Source organism: Quercus lobata, chromosome 5 (genome assembly GCF_001633185.2).
Source record: "Quercus lobata isolate SW786 chromosome 5, ValleyOak3.0 Primary Assembly, whole genome shotgun sequence".
In the NCBI taxonomy this organism is placed as follows: domain Eukaryota; kingdom Viridiplantae; phylum Streptophyta; class Magnoliopsida; order Fagales; family Fagaceae; genus Quercus; species Quercus lobata.
In genome coordinates, this window is record NC_044908.1 from 24,836,994 (window position 1) to 24,846,271 (window position 9,278).

General features: G+C 34.9%; 1 pseudogene; it reads left to right on the forward strand.

Moving 5' to 3' along the window:
* The first annotated feature begins 941 nt into the window (after window positions 1–941).
* Window positions 942–6,929, forward strand: LOC115990232 (annotated as a pseudogene).
* The last annotated feature ends 2,349 nt before the right edge of the window (window positions 6,930–9,278 follow it).

The window sequence follows — 9,278 nt, forward strand, 5'->3', positions numbered from 1 at the left end:
ATGGTTGACGGAATTAACCTGAATCCCTGACAAAAGCCCAAGTGTTGTCAAAATAACCATGGGGCATCGTCGCCTATTCCTCTTGACGGCAAACCCAATTCGTCCCTTCAACAAAAAAATATCTACTTTTCCAGTTCCTATTGGAATCTGGCATATCTGATACTAGCCTCAAACTCTTCTCTCGGGCATTAAAATGGTATGTCCCCTTAGACGAGGCGATATGATGGGGCCTGTAGCAGTAAAAGAATTCGTCTAAGGTAAGCTGACGGTTTCCTCCACTAAGACGGCCCCACAAGATTTCAACTCCTATGAAAGTCCTCCAGGCATTTGGGGCAATTTGAGTGACGGACAGGCCCAAGAAGTCAGCCAGCTGACGGTGTAGGGCCGTCAACGGTAATATCAAGCCCGCAGCAAACATGACATCATACATGCCCACGTCAGCGGTTTTCCTTGAGTAACAACTCTCATTCTCTCTAGGGAGACGGATCAAGATATGGTCTGGGATTTGGTAACGAGTGCGCAACTCCCTAAAAACCTTATCACTCATCTTAGGTAAAAATTTGTTGACAGCCCAATCCTCAGGGAGAATGAAAGGACGGTTATCTCCTGGACCCTCTGAAGTCCTTCCACTTGGTCCCTCATCTCCGTCACTATCATCTCTGTCAACATTTATATCATCCCTGTCACTTCCGTCCTCTCCTCTTCCCTCTTCTACTTCATCCTTACCCCCCTCAGTATAACTCTCATCACCGTCAGGAGATCGGGCCGACATCCCTCTCTCTGACGAAGGTGAGAAGTCCTCTGACTCATCACCAGAACCAAAGCCTCGTCGTAGCCCGCTCCTTCGCAGACTGACGACTCCTCACACGACGCGTCACTTGACATCTGACTACCTACAAGTGACGGATCCAATCTAAGTACCTAAGCTGACGTCCTCACTAATGAATTATACAGGCATAAGTAAAAATGAAAGAGGAGAGGAAATAGAACTTACTGGTGAGTTAACTGTCTTGGAGAAATGGCTTCAAGGGCAGCAATGCACGAGGTGACGGAGTTAAGGAACAAAGTGATGGAATTCAGGGCGACGGTCTCTCTCTTTCAAAGATCAACAAAGATGAAATAGGGGAAATGAGGAGGAGGACCCCCTTTATATATAGAATGGGAGGGCGCGGAAGACAAAGCGACACCCTCGTCAGAAGCAAAGCCAATGGGAACACACCACGTGTCCAAAGCATTAAATGCACGACGGCTCGAAGAGTCCCATGTAAATAATTTTCCCGCCTCCTTAAAAAATATGACAATCAACAGAAACGTTAACTCCATAACCCGTCAGTATGAAAAGTGACGGATATATGGAGTAGGGGGCAACTGATAAGGATAAAAGAGATTGATCGCAAAAGATAAGTCGACGGTTTATTAGTGACATGATCTACTGAGCCGTCAGCCCTTGTTTAATGACTGACGGCGGGCGAAAGTTGTAGGGAGAGGCACCAGAGGCACCCATAGGCTGACGGGATCATAAAACTGAAGGGTGATCCTGAAGCTGACGGGATAAAGACTGAAGGCATAATGTAAGCTGACGGCATTAGTTAACCACGTTTGCGTGTATAAGTAAATGACTTGCCCTCTACGTTTTGAGAAACCTAAAAAGGATACCTATATGGAAAGGATCTTGGAAAATACGCCCAAGAAGACTCCTATAAGGAAAAGACTTCTACTCCAAGGAAAAGGGCTCAACCCCTACTACTATAAAAACCCAACCACCCTCACGAACCGAGGTACGCATAATTTTACCCTCTCTAGCACTCTAGAGTTGTGAAAATAGTTCTGACTTGAACTTCAGAGGGTATTTGGCCAGTACCACATCGGTGCTCTCTGCTAGGTCCTTTCTTTTTGCTGTGCAGGTGCTGTTTGGAGCTTGCGAAGACCGTGTATCTTACTGGTGATATTTTCAGCATCATCAATATAAATATGATGCTGACTGTGTTTGTCATTACATATATATTTATATTGTCAGATATAGATGAATGCGCAGACCCAGATGCCAATCCATGTTTATTACGGTTTACATATGGATTAATTTAAACGTAATAGATTCAAGCAAAAATAAGAGAAAATCACATATGCGATTGGTCAACTACTAAGAAAATATTCACACAAGAACATGTCAAATTTACATGCAAAATCATATAGTGTAAAAGTAGAAACCACAAGACAAATGAGATGAATTTACATTCTGAAAATTATCATTCTCCGTGACCACAGTACTGATAAGAATCATCACCTACAGAAACATTCCAATTTTGCGTCATAAATTACTAAAACTGTCTTTTTGCTTCTTTTTCTCTCACACGCCGAAATGCACGCTTTCTCATTCATATATAGAAACATAACATGTCCCTTGATTTGAAGTTCTCAATCAGAACTTTATATGCGTGCAACAATCACTACTCTATAACCCTCAGCACAGTGGATAATTTTAACCATTTTCATTGAATTAAGCAGGAGAAAGATCGGAACTTAAGCTATTATTTATACTTACTAGGGCATGGTGGTTCTACAAGATACTAAAGAAAAGGAGAAACAATAAACGTAAGGAGAAGTTCTTCAAACGAAATGGTGGTTTATTGTTAGAAAAATATATATCTTCAAATGAAGTCAATGTTGAGAAAATCAAGTTGTTTGATCCAAAAGATCTAGACAAGGCCACTTATCATTTTAATGTGAATAGAATACTTGACCAGGGAGGACAAGGCACTGTTCACAAAGGCGTGTTGGCAGATGGAAAAATTGTCGCTATAAAAAAGTCCAAGGTAATTGATGAAGGAAAAATCGAACAATTCATAAATGAAGTTATCATTCTTTTACAAATTAACCATAGGAACGTGGTTAAATTACTTGGTTGTTGTTTGGAGACAGAATTTCCTTTGTTAGTTTATGAATTCATTTCTAATGGAACTCTATCTCAATATTTTAATGAACCAAATGAGGAGTTTCCACCAACATGGGATATGCGCTTAAGAATTGCCAAAGAAGTTGCAGGAGCTCTTTTCTACTTACACTCATCAGCTTCTTTACCCATTTACCACCGAGACATAAAGTCTACAAACATACTCCTAGATGATAAGTATAGAGCAAAAGTAGCTGACTTTGGGAATCAAGAATTGTTGCTATTGATCAAACTCACCTAACAACCACTTTAGTACAAGGTACTTTTGGATACTTGGATCCTGAGTAATATTTTCACACATGTCAATTTACAGAAAAGAGTGATATTTATAGTTTTGGTGTTGTCCTTGTTGAGCTTTTAACTAGAGAGAAAGCAGTCTCTTCAACAACGACACAAGAAGTTAGAGGTTTAGCTACATATTTCATTTATTCAATGGAGAAAAATAATTTATTTAATATTCTTGATGCTTGAATTATGAATGAGGATAAAAAGGAACAAATGATTGCAGTCTCGAAACTTTTAAAAAGATGCTTGAACTTGAAGGGGAAGAAAAGATCTACAATGAAAGAAGTTGCAATGGAATTGGAGGCAATTCAAATGTCTCAAATAGTTCAGCAAAACTATGAAGAGGTTGATTGTGCTAGAAATGAAAAGTTCAAGCCATGGGATGTTGTTTCTACATCAACGATGTTAGATATAAAATGTGGTTTGGCCTCATCTTCAAATTCCCAACAATTATCTTCTTCTGAATTAGATTAAACAAAAAACTTGGGTCATTCTACCGTACCCCCTCTTTTTTTTTGTGGGTACAGTACCCACCTAAATCTGAACCATTAATTTAATATTGTTTTGATCTTAACCATTCATTTAATTTTAATAGATACTGGTTACCAGTTTAGCAGATAATATATATAAACCAAAAAAAACAAGAAAGAAAAGAACAGCTGCCAACTTCTTCTCTAACTTCTTTTCTTCCAATCCAACCACAAGAACCCAAACAGCTGCTAAGCAAAACCCTACCCACATGAGAAGGAATAGGGTTATACACTCCAGTTCCAGCCATTCTCTTTGCTTCTCTTGTCTTGCGCACCCACAACCTTAGCTCAGCAACGCCACCCACAATCTTTAGGTTCTCTCTCTACTTAGGATTATACACTGATATGGGTTTATATTTTTGTCTCTAAATTTGGTGGGTTTATGCTATTGTTGTTTTGTTTGAGTTTTAGTTGTTATATATCAATATATAACTTTGGCACATACCTTTCTATTCACTACCTCCTCATATTAATTGATTTTGAAATTCTGAAATTTTGATTATTTTAATTTTTAAGTCATCCGCGGAAATTACTTTCTACTTTCAGACACGGTAATATATGATATATACTCCTAAATATATAATGCCAAAAGACACAATTGAATAAAAATTCTTTGTTAAAAAAAAAAAAAAAATCTTTGATATGCTATGTAGCCAAATTGGCTAGTTGATCAAGGTTTGGTGGCCCATCCATGAATTTTTTTTTTCAACCAACTTGGCGGTAAGAAGACCAATTTCACCATCAATTATAGATTTATAGTTATAGTTAATTAGATACTGTTGATAAAGAACACCAATTTTTTATTATTTTTTTCCACACTAGACCATTAATTGGTGTTGAGTGAGAGAGAAATGTAGTAGGAGAGGCGGGCAGAGTCCTAGCAACCTAGAACTTATAATGCAAATTTATAATCATTAATCATCCAATATAAAACTTTATGTTCTACACGCTTCATGTTCTATGTAATACTCAATTACTCTGGTTCTTGATCATATTTTGTAAAACTAATGGAAGTATCTCAAATCTTAATTTAAGTTTATGAAAATTGAGAGCAGTACCCAATCAAACAAAACTATAAATATATTTTAATCACTCTTCCCTTTTCTCTCTTCTTACTTTTAAACCAATTTAACCAGTTAACATCTCATTCTTCCAATTTACAAAAAACAACACACTCCTTTTCATTGTTGAATTGTATTCTACAATATAAAGTTATATCATTGTTGCACATATGTGCAATAGAGAAGCAAGCTTATATATTTGGTCGACTTGAAGAGATCCAAGCATTCCATATACAGCCCTGCAAAATAAACTGTACTGATGTAACTTTGTACCAAAATTATGACTACATTTTTTTGCTTGTTATTTTTTCTTTATTTGGCTACAAATAAATTTATTTTAGAATCTCTAAACATAATAACTATTATTCATGAGGTTTTCCTGTCAAACCATATATTCTGATCCCCTCTTCCCCCATAGGACTAGGAGGACTTGTCCTTTTTTTTTTTTTTTACACATATATAATGTTGATGGCATCCCTTTTTCTTTGCCTGGGACTAAATTATGGTTTACATGTGGATTATTTTTTTTTTTTAAATCAAGGAAAAAAAAAGACAAAATCACATATGCAACTATTCAATACTAAGAAAATATTCACACAAGAACATATCAAAATTGTATGCAAAACCATCTAGTGTAAAAGTAAAAACAACATGACAAATCCAATGATCCATTATGAATATTATTATTAATTCTCCTTCATCACAATACTGATGAGAAAATTCCAATTATTCTTCATAAATCCTTACTAAAACTATCTTTTTTCTTCTTTTTCTCTCACAGGCCAAATTAAATGCATACTTTCTCATTCATATATTGATGAATAGAAATGTAACATGTCCCTTAAGTTGAAGTTCTCAATCAAAATTATTAGAACCTTTAGTACAACAGATAATCTTTTCCAATTTCATTGAATTAAGCAGGCGGTAGTACAGAACTTGGGCTATTTTTTCTAATTATTGGTGGATGGTGTTCCTACAAAATACTAAAGGAAAGGAGGAACATTAAATGCAAGAAGAAGTTCTTCAAACGAAATGGTGGTTTATTATTACAACAATATTTATCTTCAAGTGAAGTCAATGTTGAAAAAATCAAAATGTTTGATCCAAAAGATATAGACAAGGCCACTGATCCTTTTAATGTGAATAGAATACTTGGCCAAGGAGGATAAGGCACTGTTCACAAAGGCATGTTGCCAGATGGAAAAATTGTTGTAGTAAAAAAATCCTAGGTAATTGATGAAGGAAAACTCGAACAATTCATAAACGAAGTCATCATTCTTTCACAAATTAACCATAGGCATGTGGTTAAGTTACTTGGCTGTTGTTTGGAGACAAAATTTCCTTTGTTAGTTTATGAATTTATTCCTAATGGAACTCTATCCCAATATCTTAGAGATCAAAATGAGGAGTTTCCACCAACGTGAGATATGCGCTTAAGAATTGCCACAGAAGTTGCAGGAGCTCTTTTCTACTTACACTCATCGGCTTCCTTACCTATTTACCACTGAGACATTAAGTCAACAAATATATTCCTAGATGATAAGTATAGAGCAAAAGTGGCAGACTTTGGGACTTCAAGATATGTTGCTATTGATCAAACTAGGTTAGTACAAGGCACTTTATACTTGGACCCTGAATATTTTCAAACAAGTCAATTTACAGAAAAGAGTGATATTTATAGTTTTGGTGTTGTCCGAGCTCTTAACTGGAGAAAAAACAATCTCTTCAATAACGGCACAAGAATTTCGAAGTTTAGCTATATATTTCATTCATTCAATGGATAGAAATAATTTTTTTGATATCCTTGATGCTCGAATCATGAATAAGGATAAAAGGGAACAGATGATTGCAATGGCAAAACTTGCAAAAAGGTGCTTGAACATGAAGGGGAAGAAAAGACCTACAATGAAAGAAGTTGCAATGGAGTTGGAGGCAATTCAAATGTTCCAAAAAGTTCAACAAAACTATGAAGAGGTTGATTGTGCAAGAAATGATATGTACGAGCCATTGGGTGTTGTTTCCGCATCAACTATGTTAGATATAGAATGTGGTTTGGCCTCATCTTCAAATGTCCAACAATTATCTTCTTCTGAATTAAATTAAACAAAAAACACTTTTGTTATATTATTTGTGAGTATCCTCTTGTAGCCAATATAATTAGCTCTTTTGTGTATATCATCGTATCATTTTTTTTACTTACATTAACCTTATCTAATGTCTTATAGTAGTCCAATAAAGCAGAAGTGGAATTTTATTTTTTATGAATCCATACTTATTGTATGAATCAAATGATTTTCTTTAAAATCATTGTTGTAACAAGTTTCCCAAGGTGCCCCAAGAGATTTAACAACAATAACAATGCGGTCAATGCGTCCACCATATTCATTACCTCTCCCTGCAACACCAATATTTTAGTGCCCAAAAATGCATTTTTGTTGTTGAAAGTTGATCCATTGCTGCAGTTTCCACTGGGTATCTGAATGTTCTCAATGCTTTGCTTAAGATAGAAAGGGATTCTATTTTTAACAATTGATTTTGGGTAATTTAAAAAGAATCATTTAGACTCATTACGAATTGAAAAAAAAAAATCATCTTTTATCAATTACAATTAGTAGAGCAAGCTTTTTCATATCACCACAGGTACTAGCGGGAAGGGGAAATAAATATTTAACCTTATCTCAATAATTCTTTTAAGGGTAGTGAAATAGGCTGAGAATGAAGAATAATCTTAAATATGATTAGAGATATCACCACACTTGATGGGATAAATTTTAGCTGGTTACTGTGAGAGACATTTTTGGAGAGCATACCGTGCATTCTTCTTTAGTTGATTCAAAGTACACAATACTATTTCCATGTTCCTTTAATCAAAGCTTATACTATTTGATTTAAATTCATATATTTGCTCGATTATGAAAGGCTTAAACTCAAACATAGTAATTTAAACAAACCTTATACCATGAGTTTGTTTGCAATATGTTACTATGTTTGAGCTTAAACATTTTATAACTGAGCCTAAATTCAAATTTAAATTTAGCTTCATGTTTTAAAGTAGGATGCATGGACACTTTATTTGGAATGTTGTATCAATGTCATATCCATGTTGTACTCATGTCATAACGGTGTCCAATCTACCATATCAAATTATAATTTTTCAAAACTTACTCATGTATTAAACTAGGATGTACAGACCCTTTATTTGGGGTGCCGTACATATGTCATATTCATGTTATACTCATGTCATAACGGTGTCCAATCTATTATATCATATTATAATTTTTCAAAAATTACTCGTATCATCGTATCGTACTCGGACATGTATATGTGAGACTGTGTCTGTGCATCTAGGTATTAAATAAACTAAAATAAATAATGTGTTACTTTGTAGAGTGGAGCTGAGTTCATATTTTCACGAGACTATACTAAAATACTGATCAGCTAGATTCAATTATTCATCATAACCAAAATTTATGTTATTTTATTATTATAATTTTTTTACTATGGCATCACAATTGGCCCCCTCTATGCCAGCATGGCAGACCCATCACTGCCCGTCCAACACGTTGTTCATAACCCAAAGCGACAACAACTGCTCCTCCTCCAATCTTTACCGTCCATCATAGTCGTTGTATACTTGTATACAATACCTGAGGACATACAAAAACTAGCAGAAAATGTTCCTCTCATATAGAATAGTCACATGCATCTTTAGAAGATATTACATCTCTAGCTGTGTATTAGTGTTCATTTGATATACTTTATTTGGCTTTAAAAATAATTGAGATTTGATTAGAAAATAATATGTGAGATAAAATTTGGTAGAGTTCCTTTTGGTGTATTAAATTAAGGTTCTCAACTAAATTCAAATGCATAATTGCGTTAAATATAATTGTTCTTGTAAAAATTAATATGGATGTGTTTCATTGATAAATGTAACCATGCATTTAAATTTAATTCAAGAATCTAATGTATAATACTTAAAGAAGGGAGAAAATGGGCTTTTGCCCTTTTTTTTAAAAAAAAAAATCCAGCATTTTGCCCCATTTCCCAAACTAATTAAGGAAATGCTCCTATTTTGAAACTTGATTTTAAACAATCGAGTTATAACAAACTAAAAATTAAAAAAAAAAAAAAAAAAAATTTGGAGCCCTATAGTGGTGTTTTAAGGAGCCTTATAGTGGCGTTTTAAGGACTCTATAGTGGCGTTTTGGAACTCGATCTTCATGAACTCGAGTTCCATGCAAGTTTTTATTTTTTATTTTTAAAGTTTGACCGTCCCATATCTATAGTAGCGTTTTAAAGAGCTTATAGTGACATTGAAACTCAATTTTGAGAAAATCGAGTTTCAAAACATGGGCATTTCCCTAATTAGTTTGGGAAATTGGACAAAATGCTAGATTTTTTGAGCGAAAGGGACAAATGTCAATTTTCTCCCCTATAGAAGCTATACGG